General features: G+C 33.1%; 1 protein-coding gene across 1 annotated transcript in view; it reads left to right on the top strand.

The window, feature by feature from the left end:
• The window catches only part of LRRIQ3 (leucine rich repeats and IQ motif containing 3), a 227,498-nt gene that overhangs the window by 132,683 nt on the left and 72,754 nt on the right, over nucleotides 1-22,061 (top strand).

The raw sequence follows: 22,061 nt of genomic DNA, 5'->3' as shown, positions 1-22,061 counted from the left end.
TAGAAGTAGCAGAGGAATATCTTCAAGCCCTTAAAACCCACAGAAATTATCCATTGAATAAAAATATAGATTTAAAAGGCCAGTATATCCTATTCAAAACTTTTTCCTCAGTAGCACACAGTGCCGACTATATTCATTTGCTCTAGATGAGATGCTTTATAAAAGTATAAAGTTCATATGAAGTGTCTTTTGGCCCTCTATATAGAATATAAACTCACTGGTTTCAGGCATGTCACATGCTTTTTTATGTGCTTTATGCAGAGGAGACTTTCACTGAATGTTGTATATAACCAATTTGGATATATATTTATAAAGTACTTGCATACTCATGTACAGATATATGTATATACACATAGTCATATATCCATATGCAAAATCTAATACACATACATGGATATGTATTGTATTATGGCAAATGACTATGTGCATAAACAGGAATTAAATATTCATATTGTAGAGGTATTTTATTTAATATCTGTGAAGTTACATAGAATATATCATTGTCAGGTCTTTGGAAGTATTTTAAATGTTAAGAAATTTGGGGATATATATTCATTATAAGGAGTTTTCTAAAGCTGTTAATATTATTGATAATTTTGCTAACCACATCACAATTAATGTTATTAAGAACTATTCTTTCATAGTCTATAAATATGTACATTGTCTGATGATTTTGCACTGTTTATAGCTACTATTCATAAGACCTTATAGAAGTTGTCTTCAGCTCAATTTATTAGAGTAATTTAAATGATCCTTAATCATAAGATTCATCTTTGAATCTTTACTTCTTCTGTGTAAAATTGTTGTTCCACCTTCTGGTGGCTTCTTTTGTAGTCTCTTCAGCTCACTTATGTGGTGTACTATTCTTCTGTTATTTTTGTATCTTGTCATTAGTGACTTGGCAATTGGTCAAGTAGAAACTATAGTAAGAACAAGCGATGCCATAGAGTGCTTAAGAGAACCTAGGATCCAAGAAACATTAAAAAGATTAAGAAGTAGGGAAAAGAGAGGAGGTAATAAAATAACAGTATTTAATACTGGGAGTTCATTTTTAAAAAATGCTGTGAGCAGAATAATGGAAAGGATCAGTCAAGAGTGGAATTCAAGTTTTAGTAATGAGATAAGTAACTAATGTCTGTTTTTCTTCTGTTTGAGGCTGAAATGTGCTTGGTCCAAAAAGCATAAAACTTCCTGTATTCATGGTAACCTAAAATGGAGAGAGCCAGAAGAGTGAGTTCAAGTTACATTTATTTAGGAAATGCTATGCTGCAAAGCCAGCATTTAAGGTGCACACTTAAGCTGTTAAAGGAGATATAGAACCAAAAGCCAGGATTCATGAGTAAGGACTCTGATTAAAAAAAAAAAAAGTGGATCAGAGGAAATTGAGGTTCTGGAACAATTGCTAGAGACATTATTTATCGATGGCTCACAGTCAAAAGGTGGCCATTCCTCTTGAAGAATTGGCCGACAGAAATACAGACCTATGGTGGTCAATGAGATCAAGTTTTAGGGAAACATATTATTATAATGGATTTTAGGGAAATTTAGATCCTATTGTGATGGATTTTGCTGGGACACCCAAAAATGTTTGAAATTTGCTTTGGCATAGTCAACCCTTTTCCTCAAAGGTTACTGAGGTAACTGAATTAGGTTACTGAAAATGTATGTATAGGGAGTAATAGCAAACAGAGCAGTTTCTTTTTTTTTTAATGCTTATTTATTTTGAGAGAGAGAGAGAGAGAGAGAGAGAGAGAGAGAGAGAGAGAGAGAAAGAGAAGGGTGAGGGGCAGACAGAGAGGAAGAGAGAGAATCCCAAAAAGACTCCATGCTTTCAGTGCAGAGCCTGACATGGGGCTCTTCAAGGGGCTTGTTAGGATGTGGGGCTCAAAGTGGGGCTTGACCTCAGGAACTGTGAGTTCATGACCTGAGCTGAAATCAAGAGTTGGACACTTAAGTGAATGAGCTACCCAGGTGCCCCGAACAAAACAGTTTCTAACTGGATTTGCCTGAAATTCCATTGCAAAACTTTAGTAACCTTGGCTAGAGTATGAGATATTCTTCATTATTTATGCTTTGTTGGCTTTGTGGTATTATTTCTCTTATTTCCTATATTGCAAACATGAATTTTAAAATAACTATAATATGAGAGAAAGTCACACCCATTGTAGCCAAAAGGAAAGAGATTCAGAGGAGAGGAAAGCGATTTGCTACATATTTATCTCAGAGGCAGCCTAGTTGCTTCCTTTCCTCCTGCTCCCGCACCTTCACATCTGAAGCTTCCTTAAGTGGTTTAGTCATATGTTGTTAGGAAGGAGGAAAAACATCTAAAACATAAAAAAGAGTGATGGCCAGGAACCTTAACTCTTCCAACTTCATGGAAAGTAAGAACAAGTCTATCTTGTAGATACCGATCTTTGACAGCCTACCACCTAGATACATGATCTAATTGTTTTTTCTTAGAACTTCAATAACACCTTGCCTTCTTGAAGCATGAAGTTTGGAATGTCATACCCTTTGTCTTCACTCATTTTCTGGAGTGGGTGCATATATTCTTCCTAATTAGGAACACAATGAGGAGAAGGATCAATAAGGCAATCCAACCCATTTTCCCTGGAAGGGGTCTCTTACTTAGAACCACTTTTAGGGGCGCCTGGGTGGCTCAGTCGGTTGAGTGTCCGACTTCGGCTCAGGTCATGATCTCGTGGTCTGTGGGTTCGAGCCCCACGTCGGGCTCTGTGCTGACAGCTCAGAGCCTGGAGCCTGCTTCAGATTCTGTGTCTCACTCTCTCTCTGCCCCTCCCCCTCTCATGCTCTGTCTCTCTTTCTGTCAAAAAATAAATAAACATTAAAAAAAATTTAAAGAACCACTTTTAATACATTGACTGTTCATATTTCATATTCCTTTGTGACATTTTATGGTTCCTGGAAACATTGGAAGTAATCTAATATGGCAGCCATCTATACTAAAGTAAAATTTGCTTTAGAAATGCTGGTTTGGCTGAATTTTAGAATATTTTTATTGTTTTTTTTTCCTTGATTCCAAAAATTTACTTTTCTCGTAACTAATACTGATGGAGCTATATACATGCCATATTGAACACTATTTTTGTAAAACAAAATAGAGCAAAATGTTTTCAAATACAGTCCTCCTATGAACCTGTTCCATTATTAAATACATTTTCCTAAAGATACACAGAGACTTTTCAGATTGGCTTCTAACACTTAGCAATATGCGTTTAAGATTGCTCCATCTCTTCATGGCTTAATAACTCATTTCCTTTTAGCAGTGAACAATATTTCATTGTCTGGATGTATTACAGCTTATCCATTCACCTATTGAAGGACATCTTGGTTGCTTCCAAGTTTTGGCAGTTATAAACAAAGTTTCTATAATCATCCATGTGCAGATTTTGTGTGGACATAAATTTTCAGGTTGCTTAGGTAAATACAAGGGAGCATGATTACTGGATCATATGGTAAGAGTATTTATAGTTTTGTAAAAAAGCTGCCAAACTGTCTTCCAACGTGGCTATACCATTTTGCACCCCTACTAGCAATAAATGAGAGTTCTGTTGCTCCCTGTATTTCTAGCATTTGGTGGTATCAGTGTTCTAGATTTTGGCTATTCTAATGGATATTTACTAATGTCTTATTGCTTTAATTTGCAATTCCCTAATGACATATGGTGCTGAACATATTTTCATAAGTTTACCTGCCATCTAGATGTATATCTTTGGTGAGCTGTAGCTCCCTTTTTACTATTACAAAGGTGAGATGATTTATCACATGGCCTATGTGAGTAAGAAAAAGAGAATGGTTCACTTTAAGCAGGGCTTCTGTACAGTGTACAAGTACATTTACATCAGACTCTATATAGAGGATATTCCCTGAGATTGTACAGAGCACAGCTTGCATGGCAGGGTGAGTTTGCCCTGATTTTATAAATCCAAGTAACTAATCATATTTGAGGATTGTGTGTGTGTGTGTGTGTGTGTGTGTGTGTGTGTGTGTGTGTGTTCAATGTGTGCACAACACACGTGCACATGCACCTACTTTAAATTAAGGTCAGTCTGAGGGTAGGGAAAGAGAATAATCATCTCCATATTACAAGCCAAGAAATATTGAATTTAGTTTTTCCCTCTCTGTCTTGTTTAACAGTAAGTGATACTAAGACAATACAGAGAGGGTTGATCTTATATCAGATTCAGGAGATGTGATTTTGGTCACCTTGTTTTAATTATGTGGAGGGTTAAAAAGAAACTTACGGGTAGATATTTTATTTTTAAATTTCATTGTTTTGTATAATAAGAATGCTTTCTTATACTGGAAACTGACATTTTTTTTCTAATGTTTATTTTTGAGAGAGAGACAGAGCGCGAGTAGGGGTAAGGCAGAGAGAGGGAGATACAGAATCCAAAGCAGGCTCCAGCTCTGAGCATCAGCACAGAGTGCAACATGGGGCTCAAACCCACAAACCGCAAGACCATGACCTGAGCTGAAGTCTGATGCTTAACAGACCGAGCCACCCAGGCACCCGGCCTTTATTTTCAATGTGTTTCTGAAATGTTGCAATTTGTGTAATTCTAACAAGCTTTGTGATGACATTGTTTACAAATTGCCCTTTGTTATTATCTGTCATTTTAGGGTTCTATCAGCAATTCAGTTTATTTCCAATGGGTCTTTTTTGAATATTTACAACATCCTTAGTACTAAAACAAACTCTAAAGCCTTAAAAATGGTAATCAAGCAAGTGCTATGCTGGAACTTGTAAGGAGAGAAGAAAAAACTAGGAAAAATTCACTGGATAGGGACCAATTGTATAAAGTGTGGAACTGAGAGGAGAGGAGTACACAAATTCGAATCCAGGAAGTCAATTGCCTACATTTAATGGGTCTCACCAAAGGAGACAGAGTTGTCCTGAGTATCAAGACTTCTGGGAAATAGTGGCTTTTAGTGGTAAGTGGAATTATGAGATATTAGAAGAGTATATAAGGGCATATACTAGGGCTGCCTAAGGGTAAGGGTAATTTAACTTAAGCTTAATTCAGCCCTCTTTTGGGGTCCAAAGAAGTAATAATGATGGCTTAAAAGTGACACCATAGCTTAATGACCTCATCAGTACTTAAGGGGCGAAATTTAGCCATTTAATAGTTTTGCAGGTATTTGTTGTGTGTTTTTAAGTATCAGATTCTCTGCTCATCACTGACAAAAATAAAGTAAATAAAACATGTCCCCTGTAATCAAGATTTTATTGGGACTAAAGAGAGAAGACTTGGAAGTAAATGAATAAGATTAGGACAGAAACATACAAGGATAATATTACCATTTGTGGTTGCTCAGATGCAAGAAGTGTCATTAGCTGAGAGCTTCAGCATTTAGTTTCTTTCAGGGTCCACCTCCGCTTTCAAGTTGAGGTCACACTATTTTCTTTAGGCAAACTCCAGGCAATTATTGAGTAAGGCATGGTTGCAAGCACCTGGTTATTTCTGCTCAATGTGAGACTTTCAGACAGACTTTGCTCTGGAGCTCCAGGGTGGTTGGCAGAAAGTTTGACTTTTCTGATTAATCTACTTCCTCCATTTTCCCTTAACAGGTGTTACCTCCCAATAAAAGTTTTGCACACTTAACTCTGTCTTGGTATCTCATTTCTGGAAAAACCAACCTGTGACCATTTATTATGCTTAGTGCCATAGATATAGGTAGGAAAGATTTGAAACCAAGGAATTGCAGAATTAATTTTAAAAAGCAGCAAATGAGCACTACTAGTATAATACATAATCTGAAGTGAGAACTTTGGGAATTGCCAAGGTCAGTAGGAAAAAGAGAAACAAGCAGAGATTCACCAAATATCATAATACATCTGGAAAAGGTAAAGAGATAGAAATTATTAAGTGCTGATAGTATTGCTCAACAAATACTTTGTGCATTGAGTTGAGTAAAGGAAAATTAAATAATTTAAAGCTAAGAGAGATAGAAATTAAGAAAGAGTTGTAATGAGGCCCTTATAAATTATGCCAGATGGTAACTTTATTGGCATATTTTAACATCTGCTTAGAGATATCAGTTCTGTTTGTCCCATTTCCATACATGAGGGATTTAATATCAATAATATACAATAGATAATCTCCTAGGAGTCATAGGACAAATATAAATACAAATGTAAATAAAAGTTTATTATTAATATTCCTCAATGAGGTGTCAATCTTTTCTATTATTGAAAATTATATTTTTCATAATCATAACTCCATCTGTATGCATAATCATAACATATCTGCATGCTACCCTGACCCTCTAGAATTAGTTAGGAACACTGAGAATATAGTCATTGACTCCCTTTTTTAAAAATATACAGTTTGGCAGTAATCTTTTGCTCTGTGTAAAAAGACATGTGTCCACACTTCCAAGGACCAAAATGAGTATTTCTGCCTGAATTATTTCATGGAGAGGCAAGAAATCTACCTGGCACTCTTCAGCGTAGCTCTCTTCATTATTCAGAGTTTCTCAATCTTTTTGGGCAACTAACTCAAAGGGGAAGCCTAATTTTATACCAAGCAGAAAACTGGCTTACATTTATTTCCTTCAATTATTTTCATTTGCTCTCACCAGGCACTAAGAATTGCCATCAATATCATTCCACCTGAAAGAGCAAAACTTTAGATTTTATGGATTATCCAGGTTTTATTTTAGTTTAGGGCTGTTCGCTTATATCTCATGGTGTAGCCTTTTGATTTTGAATATCAGCAGTATCCTCTCCTTGGGTGGGCATAGGCTTGGAATTTTGATTCCTGACCTTTTGAGCCATCAGATGTGTAGTTTAGTTTATAAATTGTTTCTTCCTGATCTACAGATATTCTCAGAACAAAAGCAGTTTTGAGTGTTGGGGCTTATCTTTCTGGGATCCTGCCTTCTTTTAAATTTTGACCTGATAAATTATAATTTTCTTGATAAATCCTTCCTGTTTTTCAAAGAGTTAATAAAAAATATTTCATCTGTCTTTTCTGAATTTCAGAATTGATCCAAATTTATATTCTTTCAATCCTGGATGTGGATGTTTTGACTCTCCATATTTTCTTTCTATTATTTAATAACTAGCAGAGGTTTCCTTTGACCTAGTAACCATCTTCCTTTTTTTTTTTTTTGAAAAAAGTGTATTTTAAATCACAAATCTATTTTATTTTATATATTGATTTTAAAATTTAAGGTATGAAACACAGTGTTTCTTCTTCCTACCACTACCATGAGCAGTCTATATGTTTTATATTGGTTTTGAGATTTGGCAATAGTCTGTCTTTTAGGGAACATCAATTGTCTAATAATTGTCAGTATTTTTTTTACATGATATTGCATTATATCCCAGTTTTTTTTTAATGTATATTTTTGTAGATTCTTGTTTCTGTTTTAAGCAATCTAGCTTGAAACTTTTATGTTTTATGACTCCATAGATACTGCTAAATAATACATAGTAAGGATTCAAAGTGAGGGAAATATATTAAAATCTTGTTAATAATTTCAAATGAAAGTTCTGGATAGTTAACTGATGATAAATGTGTTGTTTTGCACACTTCAGTTATTTTCTGCTTCGATTTTTGTCAAATGCTAAAAAATTAACTTGTGTATTTATTTGGCTTTTTGCTTACATTGTTGAGTTATTATTAACACTAAAAAAAGGTTACAATTTTTTAAAAACTTGAATCCTGCGGTGCCTGGGTGGCTCAATAGGTTAAGCTTTTGACTTCGGCTCAGGTCATGATCTCACAGTTAGTGAATTCAAGCCCCACGTCGGGCTCTGTGCTTACAGCTCAGAGCCTGGAGCCTGCTTCAGATTGTGGATTTCCTTCTCTCTCTGCCCCTCCTCCACTCACACTCTATCTCTCTCTCTCTCAAAAATAAATAAACATTAACACAAACAAAAACCTTGAATCCTAAAATCACCTGAAAATTTTTAATGATTTTTCTCAATCTCTTTTCATTATATTAATTATTTTGGACACTTCACATCTTTGACATTTCATTATAACTCTGACAAGCACTACTGAAACTACATTGTCAACTCCACAATGTTTTTTTTATAATATCTCTAGTGAGACATAATTTGCATAAGACAAAGTTAATCCTTTTAAAGTATTCGATTCAGTGGTTTTTAGTATATTTATTTACAGACTTTTGCTATCATTACTATTATTAATTCCAGAACATTTTCATAACCCCAAAAGAAATCCCATACCATTAGCAGTAGTCCTTATGGGCCCTGGAAACCATTAATCTATTTTCTACTCTATGAATTTGCTTATTCTGGGCATTTAATATAGATTGAATAATAAAATATGTGATCTTTTGTCTCTGGCTTCTTTCACTTAGCATAATTTTTCCAAGATTTATCCATGTTGTAACATGTATCAGTATTTCATTCATATTTATGTCTGAATAATATTATATGATTATGCCACATTTTGTAATCTATTCACTAATTGTGTTGCTTCCAGTTTATAGCTATTATTAATAGTGCAGCTATGAACATCCATATGGGAATATTTGGGTGGACATACTTCTCAGTTTTATTGGGCATGTACCTAGCAGTGGAGTTACAGGAAGATGATTAGGTAATTCTATGTTTTACTTTTTGAGGAAGTACCAAACTGTTTACTTCTGCAGCAGCTGCACCATTTTGTATTCACATCATCAATGTATGAGAGTTCTAATTTCTCCAAATCCTCACCAACACTTGTTATTATCTGTCTCTTTTTTTATTATAACCAGCCTGGTGGGTATGAAGTGGTACTTCACTGTGGTTTTAACTTGCATTTCCCAATAACTAATGATGCTGAGGATCTTCTCTTGTATTTATTGGTTATTTGTATATCTTCTTTGGAGAACTATTCAACTACTTTCATCATTTTATAATAAATAGGTTATTTTTATTGTTGAGTTCTAAGAATTCCTTATATATTCTTTTTTTCCTTATATATTCTCGATTCAAATCTCATAACATATATGACTTGAAAATATTTTCCCATTATATAGGTTGTCTGACTTTTTCAAGGGTATCCTTTGAAACATCAAAGCTTTTAATTTTGATAAAATCCAATTCATCTCTTTTTTTTCCTCAATCACTTATATTTTGAATATCACACCTAAGAAACAGTTACCTAAACCAAAGTCTTAAAGGTTTATTTCTATATTTTTTGTAAGAATTTCATAATTTTAGCTGTTATATTAGGCCTACAATTCACTTTGAGTTAATTTTTATATAGTGTGAATTAGGAATCCACATAAATCCTTTATATGTGAATATCCAGTTGTACAGCACCATTTTTTTTTTAAATAATAATAAAAAAAATCCCTCATACATCTATTGAATTATGTTGGTCCTCTTGTCAGAACTCGATCAACCAAATTCAGGGGTTTATTTCTGGACTCTATTCTGTTGATCTGTAGGTCTATCCCACATAATCACTTTGGCATTGCAAAGTTTTTGTTATTAAAATAGGTTACTGAAGAAAAAAGTCTAATGTCCTAAGAATCTTCAATAGTATAGTTTGATTATTGCGTTATAATTAAGATTGAAATCTATTATCCTAAAATTTGTGTTTTATATCATTATACTCAAAAATTAACATGCAAACTCATCCCATGTGTACAAATGATATATTATTTACCTCCAAATTTTTGAAAATTTGTAATTTTAAGATTCATGTTTTGATAGAAAATCTGATATGGAGAGAAATTTTCTGAGAGTTGACAAATGGAAAGACTACTAAAAGTCCTTAGAAACAATTGATGATTTTTCCATTCGTAGAACACTTGATATATCCCACTGATAAACCATATGGGGTAGTGTAGATTTCATGACCTTTATAATCATAAAATCAGCTTTGCCTGCATACTTTAAAGGCAGTAGATACATAATAATTGTATACATATAAATATCAATATAGATACTTTTTAGGAGTGTTAAAGCTCGATTTTCAATTCCAAGTTTAATGTTCTTTAATGCTTCCCCCCACCCCCCACCTCAGCAAGCTATAGGGAAATGAAGAGTGGAGAGATTTGTTTTTGTTTTTATGTTTGTTTGTTTGTTCTTTAGGAATGTGTTGTTTAGATGAGGCAATAGAATCATGGCCAATATGTGTGTGTAATTAAGCATCAGATGTGTGGTGAAACATAAAAAATTGGATGTCAAAAAAGAAAAGATCAAGGGTAACATTGAAAAAATATAATGAACAAAGCTGTGGAGGTGAGAATTAGCTTGGCAGATGTGTGAAATGGAAAGGAAACTATCCTAACTATACTAAGAGATTTATGAGAGGAATTGTGGAAAGCAAAGTTTGGTAGGACTGTTAATGGACATTTTAATTTTCACTTGAGTGCTGAAAATGATTATTTGGCAAGGAGTAGTCTCTCTGTACAACTTAATATCTTATGTGCAGTTATACCTGTGAAATTACTTAGAATTAACAAGTTACATTTGTTATTCAAACTTTGTATAGGATAGTGGGTGACTAAACGTTAGGATGATTATTTAATTGTTTAATTTATGATATAAAGAAGAGAGTAAAGAATGAAATCTTATACCCATCAGCCTGAAGTTTTCCCGATAGTGAAATATGACAGACAGATGACAAGAAAATGTAGGAAGGTTTCCAGATGAAAAATGAAAGATCATAATAGAAGCTGTAGCTTTTGGTAGTAGATGAGCCTTTTAGAATTTTATTTCATTCAATCTTTTCAATGTTTTTTTTTCCTCATTATTGTATTATAAACAGTGTACTTCAGCTGGTTCATTCTCCAGTCTCCTTGCTTGATGTTTTCCTTATGTAAATTAAGCATCATCTATTTTCTGCCTAATTCATGTTCCCAGTTTCTTCAAGATGCTTTACAATCAGCTCAACCTTCTGATGACATTCACAGTTTTAAAAATATCATTCAAATTGAAACTTCTACATTTTTTTCTTGGTATTCACCAGAACAGGTACATTAATTAAAATAAAACTGGTTAGGTTAAGAAAAAATTTGGACTTGACCACTGTGCCAGTACAGGAGACACAGAATGGTTATGGTTCTAGGAACTAGTAAAGAAGGGTCAGTTTGGTAGGTAGCCCCACATCCAATGAGTACTGTGAACTCTATTCACTGTCACATGGCTACCAACAGTTGACCAACTGGTATGAAAAGCTAAGTAATGTTGAAATTGGTCACTGAAAGCTGGTACTTGTGAAGTCTGTCCTCAGGTATCAAAGCCTAGACACTATGCTAACAGACTGCTTAAGAAGAAAACCAGTATCAAAGACTGGATTGCTAGAATGAAAGCTTGAGAAATGGCCCAAGGCAGATGTCAAATTAGAACTAACAAACATTGCAAAGGCAGATAGAGTGATGAAGGCTGAAAGAGGAGATAAAAAAATAATTACCAGAATTATGGATCAGTCTATGAGCAAAGGTAAATTAATAAGGGAACTCTAAGTATTGGTCCAGAGAGGCTAATTTTCTCCTATCTTAGGCTCTAGAATTGGAAGGAGAGTGGAGTCTGTATGTTGGGGATTTAGTAGCTCCAAAGGAGGGAAAGAGTGATTGTAGAAACACAGCATACCTAACCAGCAGCTTTTTCTTCAAAACAGAACCATTGCTGCACATTGTGAGAAATTCCAGTATTAAAATTAACTATGTTTGATCTTGGCTGTTATGAATTAGCCATTTACTGAAGGCAAAGTCTCTTCCATAGATAGAGCTAATATATGAAAGCATTGTTTTGTGTCCTTCCCCTAATTCACCTCCATTCCAGCACATTTCCTTCTTTCTACAATATGCCATCAGAAGGTTTCTGTCTCAAAGTAGGCACAAAAATGCCTTTTTTTCTTCAAGAACCTTAAATTCTTGGCACCAAGGCCAAAACCTCTTTCCTGGAATCTCTTTACTTCTTTTTAAAGAATGCTATTATTCCCAGAATTGTACTTCTTTATCTGTTTCCCTCTGCGCTTCAGTTTGCAGCATCAAATAAAAGAATTACAGTCCCTGATAATGTCCCAGAACCAAGATTTGGTCTTTTTCATTACTAGGGGAAATCAGATTCTCTGATTTAGCTGCAATATTTTTACTAATATTTTTCTTATGTATGTTTCTATTTAAATTTACTTATACACTGCTTCTTTTTAAAGTGACTTTTATGTGAATGTCTTTAGGAATATAAATCACTTTATGGCAGGTTGTGTTTTATTTTTTTTGTCACCCTTTACCTAGCACAGCAATATGCATATAAGAGGCACTTAACAAATACCGATTTAAAATACTATCTGTTGCTTTTAAAACAAGTATAATCTAAACTCTACTGATATTATTTTGAGTCATAATTTATAACTCATGGAGCCATTTTAGTTTATTTACTTAAAATATTATTCTGTGCTACTATGAAAAAAATAGCTAACAAATTTGCTTATCATTGAACTCTATGTGGGCAGGAAGAAATAAGGGTATCATTGTAAGAAGATAGATGAAAATAAGATGCAAGTCAAAAAATAAGAAGTGCAAAAAGATCACACAAAGTTATGAACTATGTAAAAAAAAAAAAAGATTTTCTTGCCAGTCCTGTTATACTAGAACTTAGAATACCTTTCAAAGATAAAGAAGGTTAAAGGGTTACTCCATTCTGTGGTCATTATACTAAAATTCATTATTCCAGAAATGCTATAGGCTGATTATGTAAACAAACTAAAAATAAATTATATACATAAATTATGAGTCAATTTTAATGGATTATTAAAGAAAATGAAAATGGATATCCTTAACATTTTATAGCATTTTATTTTTGATACAATTAGAAGTGGGGTACTTGGCGTAGGGGCAACTGATTGGATTCACTATGCCAAGTAATTTTTTCCCCCAAATCTTAGGAATGCTGATAAATCTTGAAAACACTAGTTCAAAGACAATATTAGAGTTTTATGCAAGATCCATACTTTTCAAAACCAGGGCGTAGTCTTTATGTGGGAAATAGGGTATATTGTTAACTATCAAATACTTTTATAGGAAATGCATATACTCATTTCTTAAGAAACATCTTAGTGGAGAGTAGTGGTAGGAGAAAATATATAAAAAGCATGTCTTTCCTTTTTAGTTTTAACTTTTGAATTCATTGAAATATGAAAACCTATCATTCATACTTTTAGGTTTGTTGCTACTACATAGAACCATGATTATGAGAATTCATGAGCACCTAAAAACCAATATGGAGCTCATTGTCCTCAAGGCAAAATGTAATATTTGCTAAGTATCATTAACTAATGGTACACCTCAAAAGCTGAACTATTTTTCCATCTTTAAACTTTATCACTGTATTTTTCTTCAGGGTAAAAAAAAATTATGGGTCAATTTTCACTGAAGTGGGATGGATTTATGTATTCACTGTCATCAGTGTCAAAAGGAATTGTGCACATCATTCCCGGACAACAGGATGAAAACCTGTCTCTGATTGGACACTAGGGATATCAGCTGTACTCACAAGATAAGTGTAAAGTTGAAAAGAGAAATACACTTGGTAATTCATCCAAGCCAGCATATTTTAACAGTTTGAAACTTGCATAAAAATGTTCATGAAATTATTTACTTCCTCATACAAGAAAGTTAATATTACCATTTTTAAATCCAGTGAAATGTACCATCATAAAAATTTCTGCTTTACAAAGACTGATAATTAAGAAATTTCAAGCTGTTCATCCTTTTCTAATAAAAAAAAGATAACAAAATCAATAAAATTACCATTCTTTACCACTTACTTAGAATGAATTTTTATTTGTTCAGGTAAGAGAGAGTGGCGATTTCAATGTATTTCAATATTGGTCTATGCTTTGAGTGACAAAAATTTGTGATTTATGATTCATCTAGAAATTGACATAACTGAATTTTCTTAAAACAAATTTAGGTTCCGTGACTTAAAAAATATTAGCTATTGAATCACACTGCTGCTCTCTGATCTATTTAAGATAGTTTTAGAGATATTCCATTTAAGCAAGGGTGTTTGCTGACAATAGTCACCAGGATAGCCTAGAGGTACTCATAGTAAATTGCAGACATTTCTTTATATTTAAATCTTCATTAAATGAAATATAAGGATTCTGACAATACCTGTTTTGATACCTTAGGAACCTAAAATAAGCCTGCTTGTATCTTTGAAAGTTTTGGTGACTACAGTTTTGAGTCATTTTATTTAGCCACAGGAATTTTGGACCTCACGTAAATAAACTCTGGACCATGGCTGAAATTTTTCCAGTAAGAGCAGTAGGACTGAGGTTGTTAAAGAAGTTGTGCTGAATACTCTGTGACCTCAGACAGACTGAAATTTGTAATGGGACTATAGAACTTTTGGGCTAGCTACCCCGGGTCAGTCAGTGAAAGCACTTACTGAGTGCTTTCTGTGTGTGTGTGTGTGTGTGTGTGTGTGTGTGTGTGTGTATTATATACACACATACAGATATATGCATACATATACAGATATATATACATAAATTTTATATAATCTATTTTTTATTTAATTCACCTTTGCTCAAAAGAGTCCCCGTGGTTCCTAGCACATATGTTGTATTCAAAGGAAGGAGCATAATTATACAGCATTTGAAAAAGTCATTTTAGTCGTTGGTATTGTAAAAACAAAACAAAACAAAACAAAAAGCTTAAGTGAAGCAACATTTACTAATACTCTAAACCCCCAAATGAGTACATTACTCCCAGTTGCAGGAGGCTAAAACCTTAGTTTTAGAAAATATTATCCAAGTGAATTAATTAAATTATCCAATGAATCAACTTTGACAGTTTAGCAGTATGTATGTATAAAGCATATTTAAGTTGGTTATAATATGCTTTACTTAGAAACATAATTATATATATGGATACTATTAATTTATTGAGGTGAGGGTTTTTTTTATGACTATAACCCCTTCCTCAGATTCTAAACCCCATTTTAAGACATATAAAGTGTCTAAAATGCTGAATTTGCCTAAGGTCTTTAGGGTAAAGAAGGGCAACCTAAACATCAGTAAAACGTTGATAGACCCTATCTGTTGTTCTTTCTCCTCTTTTGATAAATGTGGACATTGTTAAATATACATAGAAATATAGACTCTTGAGCTATGTATGTTACTAGTAAGGAAAAGTTGTATTTTTTCTTTAGAAAATTCTGTCTTGTTGCCCATCATTAAATTTTACACCACAGTAGGGCCTTGGTGGCTCAGTTGGTTAAGCATATGACTCTTGGTTTAAGCTTAGGTCATAATGTCATGGTTTGTGGGATCAAGCCCCATTGTCAGTGCAGAGCCTGCTTGGGATTCTGTTTCTCCCTCTCTCTCTGCCCCTCCCTTGCTCTCTCTTTATCTCTTTCTCAAAATAAATAAACATTTAAGGAAAAATGAGAAAATAAATTTTACACTACCATATGAACTTGTCTCATTTGGTGATTACTTAAGCAGTATTAATTTATATTGCTAATACATACTATGTCTCTCTTCATTTCAAAATGATTCGATTTGCTAGTTAAAAATATTGTAACCAACTAAGTTAACACATGAGGTTTAATAAAATGCAGATTTTTAATAGGAATGGTTTAGTATTAAGTCTATATTCTCAACTATCTCTTTCTGTTTTTCTCTCTCTGTAGATACCTTCAGTTTCAGCTTAATCAAACCATATTTTTTTTGGAAACAAAATTTTTCCCACTTCCAAGTCTTTATCTTGCTTGTTATGTTTTCCACATCTACATAGAATATTAATCATTAAATTATGAAATATTTTGAGAAGTCTAGAATTTAAATAATCACAAAATAAGTGTACTGATGCCTAGCATAGTGCCATGGATATAGTTGGCACTCAATACATATATGTTGAGTAAACTAATCAAATTTCTCAATCCTTTTTTGTTATTTGTGAGTTGCTATTGCAACAGAGGTTGAAGAATCCAATCAAAATGGTGCAGGGATATCGAGATAAGTAAACCACAGATCCAGTACTCAGAGGGAATAATTTCTTGTAGGGGTGAGAATTGTATTTAACTGTGATATAAGGCAGAATGTAAAAGTGCTTTGAAAGTTATAAATAAAATAATATTGATTATGTAGAGTTACCGTTTTTTAAAAATGTGGTCTTTAGGTAAACCAGATACAGAATTATTCTCAATTATTACTATATATGATATTGGCTATTAGACACTGTCATCAATATATTAGTGAAAAATAAGACAATAGAATTGCATTGTCTTATAAATAATAATTCGTGAAATAAATTTCTAGAGAAATTTTAGGGAAACATAAATCCATATACTCTGAAATTTTTCATGCCCTTTACTTTACCTCATACCAGTTATTACTAATGAACTAGCACTGTGTTCTCTCAACTTGAAATTATAACCTATTTTAAAATTTCATGGAGGTTTACAGCATCTGTTTACTAGATTTGACCACTGCTACTACCAAGTAGCCACTGTAATGAAGCAGACAGGATGGGCCTCGGTAATTTACACATTGGCACCTCTAATCTTGGTAAGAATAGACCTTACACCTTAACCATTCTTCAACTGAGGGAGCATACCTTTCTATTATGCTTTTTTCCCTGGTGTTCTTTAACTGGACATTTGCAGCAAAATATAATATTCAGCCACCGTCATTTCTCATGGGTACTTTTTGTATAGAAGAGAAATGTCACACTTCTTTCTGTATCTACTGTGTGTCCTGTATTTGTTTATCCAGGTCATCCTTTGTAAATTCTCCTCTTCATGTATCAAGAGTATTATCATTTCTAGTCTTCTTTGTTAAGATGAAGTAAGACTGGGAACAAAAACAAGATAGTAGCATTTTTCAAACAGCAGTTAAACCGGCCAATTGCTTCTAGGGGAATATCTTAAAAAATAACTTTTCTCATAAAGCTTTATTTTAAGTAATTCCCCCTTTTCCATGGATTTTATTTCATGTTAACCAGCACTTATTCTTGAAAGCAGAGTTCAAGTGGCACCTGCCATAATGGATCTCTGTATATTAGCCTCCCCTGTAGTAGAGTTGCTTGCTAAGTAACGTAATGAGAGGCAATGTAGCCAAACACGAGTTAACAGTTTTTCATTCAGACAAAAGAGGACACCTTTTTTTTAGTTTGGATTTTAGCATATTCCTAAAGTTATTCCTTTGAATATTATATGGAAAACCCAAGATTTGGATTAGTACTTTTAAAGATGATGTCTTAGCTGGGAAGAGGAAAGGGAACAAAAACAACAGAAAATGGGGTAGGACATCAAAGGATTAGTGACTTCATTGTGATTCTAAAGAGGTTTTTGGTATCATCCTTGAAATGGAACCTACTTACGATGAACTATATGTATGATATAGACAAAGCAAAAATGCTTGATCAATTATAGAATAGTATAGATAGTATAGGAGTAGATATATAGTATAATAATGAGTCTCACTTAACAATCTGCTTTGGTCCATAATACATAATGTGAAAACAAAACTACAATCTTCAGAATACCAACTAAGCTAAGTTGGAAACTTAAACCATTAAGGATTGAAAATGAATCATAATTTTCAGAGACAAAAGAGTTTAGTATAAAATATTTACTCTTGGTCCAGAAAGTGGAGAAAATTATCACTGTCACCACTCCTCAATTTTTAAATGAGAAATTATCATCTCTTTCGGGGAAAATAAACATCTGATATAATTATCCATCTGATATTTTACAAGGATGTACTTATTTAGTTTGTCAATTATAGGGAGCTCCGTAGCTCTCCATTAATCTATTCCAATTTTCAGTAATATTCTGAGATTCTTTTCTTATTGTAATTGGATGAGATTTAGTAAATATACACAAGTCTCTCTCTGCTTCCATATCTATTATAGATTATTTTTTCTTAGCTTCTCTACTCAATACTGTCAAAGGAAAGCTTTTTCATTGCCATTTTGGTCCTCTGGCTTATTGTGATGTAGAACAACAGAATAGGTAGAGAGATGTATCCAAGTAGATGTATAATTATTCTTACCAGATGGTTATGTTTATGCTTTTTGTAAGTGTTACATATTGAGGAATGATAAAGTAGAAGAGACTCTAGAAAACTAACAGTTTAGTTTGATGTACATGATAAATAAGGGAATGAGAGAGTTGTAAAAGAGTTGCTGAGTAAAAAGCATTGGAGTAACTGTAGATTATGGAGCTTTCAGGATTAAAAGACGGAATATTGAAAAATGTTACTTGAGATATAGTTCTTTAAAAAATACAAGCTAGGAATTTATTTTTAAATTATGTCTGGTTGTTGGACTCACTCCATAAAAGGGAGTTTCATTTTATAGTATATTGAACCAAAGTTCCTAAACCTCCACTCATTCCTTCTAGTACTTCTCTTTGGTACTATTCATTACACATTTAGCATGTAATTATTGAGTATTTGCTGAGTGCCAGGGGCCATTCTTGACGCTAAGTAAAGAAAGCAAGCATAGAGTTCTTGCCCTGATGAACTAGATTCTAGGAAAAAACAAAAGCAAAAACCAAAACAAAACAAAAACCAAGTTGTAACCAAAGGAATCAAACAAAGTTGTGATAAATGTTTTAAATAAAATGAATAGATTGCTGAGATAGAGAATAATAGGAGAAAGCCTACTTCTCATAAAATTTTCACAGAATGTTTTTCCAATAATGTTAAGACCTGAAGGATAAGAAGCTAGCCATGCAAAATATAGGAGAGTGTTCTAGATAAAGCAAAGAACTTGCACAGTGACCTGAGGCTTGGAGTAACTTGTTTTATTTGAGTGGAGTTCAAGGGACTGACTGCATGAAATCCAATGTTGCAGGAGTATGATTAACAAAGTCAAGGGTAGCATGAGATGAATTTGGCTTTGTGGTTCAGGGCCATATTTTGCTGGGTTTTGCAGTTTACAGTAATGACTGGGCACCTTGGATAACTATTAGGGGATTTAAAGCTAAAATAAATATCAGATTTATCTTTTGATAAATGTGAATGAATCTTGTAAGAGCCAGGGTGAAGGCAGAAACCAACAGAAGGCCATTTGTGGCTGGAAAGGATGATTAAAGCTTACACTAAACAAGTAATGTGAAAATAAAGAGAAGTAGACAGATTTGAAATACATTTAGGAAGGAGAATTGACAAGATTTGCCGATGGCTTAGATAGAGAGTTTCAGAAAGAAGGAAAAAATAGAGAAAAAATTCTGTTTTTGTGGTTTGAACAAGAGAATGCTATCATTTTATAAGATGAGGGAGATGGCAATCTGGGGAGGTAAGAAGCCTGAATCTCTCTTTGTTGCCTTTTTTCTACTCTGGATTTAAATATGGCTTATGTATATAGGGCTTACTTTAAAACTAATTCAGTAGGTAGTCTGCTCTCTTTTCACATTCCAGGTTTTCTATCCTCATCTGAAAATATGTTACCCTGACCTGACACAGTGCTTCAACTGTGGTTCTGATCAGAAATTTGTGATCTGTGATTTTCTTCATTCGAGATAAAATGCTTAATATAGCATAAAGTCATCACACAATGTACTCTTGATTTACTCTTAACTAAAATATTGTATCCTATTATCACTTATGACTTTAAATCACTTTATGTATTGCAGTGATTTTATGCATTTTGCCCAACTGTAATATTTATTTCTATTATACGTCATGTTTAATTTGATCTATTGCTCCACTCTACTGATAATATTTAAAACTTGTGTCTGGTGTTAACTGATTTTGTTCTGTCACCACCTCACCTAAAAATTTCATAAACATTTCCTTCATTATTATTCAAATCATTTGTGTAAATGTTGATCATGATAGGGCTAAGAACACATCTGTGTAAGATATTAGAGATCTCACTTCAGGTTGTATCATTGTATTAATCCTTACTCTTCTTCATTTGATGACTTAACATCTCTGATCTCCATCTAATCATGTTGCCTTCCAAAGTTGTGAAAATGTTTCTCAACCATATTACTAAAATGCAGGTTTATCATGCCAAGTATGTTTGACTTGAATTAATTTTGACCCTGTTAAAAATGAAATTATACCTAATGTAATCAGTTGTCAACTTATACTGCTCCCTGGTGATTATCCCTCTTCCAAATGCCACCAAAGATCCTCAAAAGTATTTCTAGAATTATTGAGGACCAGTGTTAGGTTTAAGGTACTTCAGTTAATAGAAACTGTTATGCTAGCATTAAACTGTTAATACTTTATGTTATTGAAAACACTATATTTATTAGATTATCCCCAGTCTTCTGATAACTTTAACCTTCTCCATGAGTTTGAATATCAATAAGTGGGCATATCCTTTCTTTTCCTTCTTGAAGTATATACACAGAAAAGCGCACTTTCTTTACCTTGGCAGCTTGTGTAAGCCTCAGTTCGCTTAGGACATAGATGCATCTTCCTAGATGTGTTTCACTATCATGTATGGAGGCTTTGTCATGGATTCTTTTATAAAAGCCAAGGAAGATAAAATTATTTTAAATGATGACAAGCAGTGACATGTGGATATATGAAAAATGATAACTGGGAGAGCTAAAGAAAATATATTTTTGAAAGGAACTAACTAGCTATGCATTTAATTTTTAAATAGAATACAAATATGGAAAATTTATATTTTAAATATCTATGTAATCTAATTTTTAAATATCATGATTCTATACATTGACTTTTTTTGTGATAGAGATTGGCTATTCAGATCTGACAGATATGCACTTATTTTAAAAATTTACTTATTCTTTCAGGGGAAGCCAAATAAATATGTATTATTAGAAACAGATTGCTGAACATGTCCTTGCATTCTAAAGGGTCCATTTATATTGAAACAGAATTTGAGGTGATTTTTAACATACAGTGAATTGCATTGTTAGTAGGGAGATACAAGTTATGAAAATAGAGCAAAATTTATAGAAGTAAGAAAAGACAAAATTGATGATGCAGAGGACAAATTGAAGAGGACTGATAGATGAATTTGAGGTTGAAAAAGCATTTAGAGTTGATTGTAACATATCTGATGGCTAAACAGTTGCCTATATTATTTTTGTATACTTTGTTTAATAGGAAGAAAGGAACCCAAATGAAAATAGAAGCAACATTACTTAAAATAATGTTATATTTTGATAATGTGTTAATATTGTGTTATTATAATTATTCTTGACAAACTTAGGAAAGCAATTTTAATATAAAGAGAACATATAGGCTCAGAAGTAACTGCTAGTCTTTCTAGCAAAAAGTAGCATTTTTGTCACGTGAAGACTGGAAAGAAATTGTGTTGTGTAACAGTTGACTAGTGAGGGATTTTTCGTGAAGAATAAAAACAGGTTCATTCTAGGACCTCCTAATACCTAGTACCTATCTTGAACATTTAAAAAAAATGAAAAAAGAAAACCTTGCACAATGAGTCACCATATAGAGACAGATTGTTTTCAGTAAATTAAAGAATATCACATGTAAAATTTAAAAGATAGAAACTCAAGGAGATTTGATTAAATACATCTATTTTGTGCTGTAGGAATTTTGGCAGAAAACTGTAAATATAGAGTACCAAGACACATATCCAAGTTTCTCTTCTAAATTGTAGAATAAAGGATATTTGCACAAGTGGATAGGTCAAAGTAGGGGAAATATGATAATGAGCTTTTTATTTCAAAATTCTATCTGCTGTCACATATTAGAGAGTTTATGTGACTCTCCTCTTCTTGGATGAAGGTGGTGCTATTCACCAAAACTAGATATAATAATTAACAGATTCGGAGGAAAGAAAGGACTTAAATTATATTCAATATGAGATATCTGTGAGATTTTCCAGGGTGAAAGAACACGATTTATGGTTAGTAATGAGTACTACATAAAAAACAAACATCTCAGAAAGGAGTACTATCTGAAAATATATACTTGAGAGTCTTCGGAATTTAGGCCAGTGGAATTCATCAAGGAAAGCATGATATCCTGGGAAGGTTTCTTAAAATACAAATGTATATTCCCTCCCAAATTCTGGTCTTTACTCTGTGGCAGACTGCGGTTCCTACCAATATCTCTCCTTTTCTTTCTTGATAATAAACCCTAAATTTTATTCTA

The sequence above is a fragment of the Herpailurus yagouaroundi genome, unplaced genomic scaffold, assembly GCF_014898765.1.
Source record: "Herpailurus yagouaroundi ecotype Mexico unplaced genomic scaffold, PumYag 77, whole genome shotgun sequence".
NCBI lineage: Eukaryota > Metazoa > Chordata > Mammalia > Carnivora > Felidae > Herpailurus > Herpailurus yagouaroundi.
The sequence above is the reverse complement of the archived record's forward strand: the minus strand, read 5'-3'. Positions and strand labels throughout refer to the sequence as shown.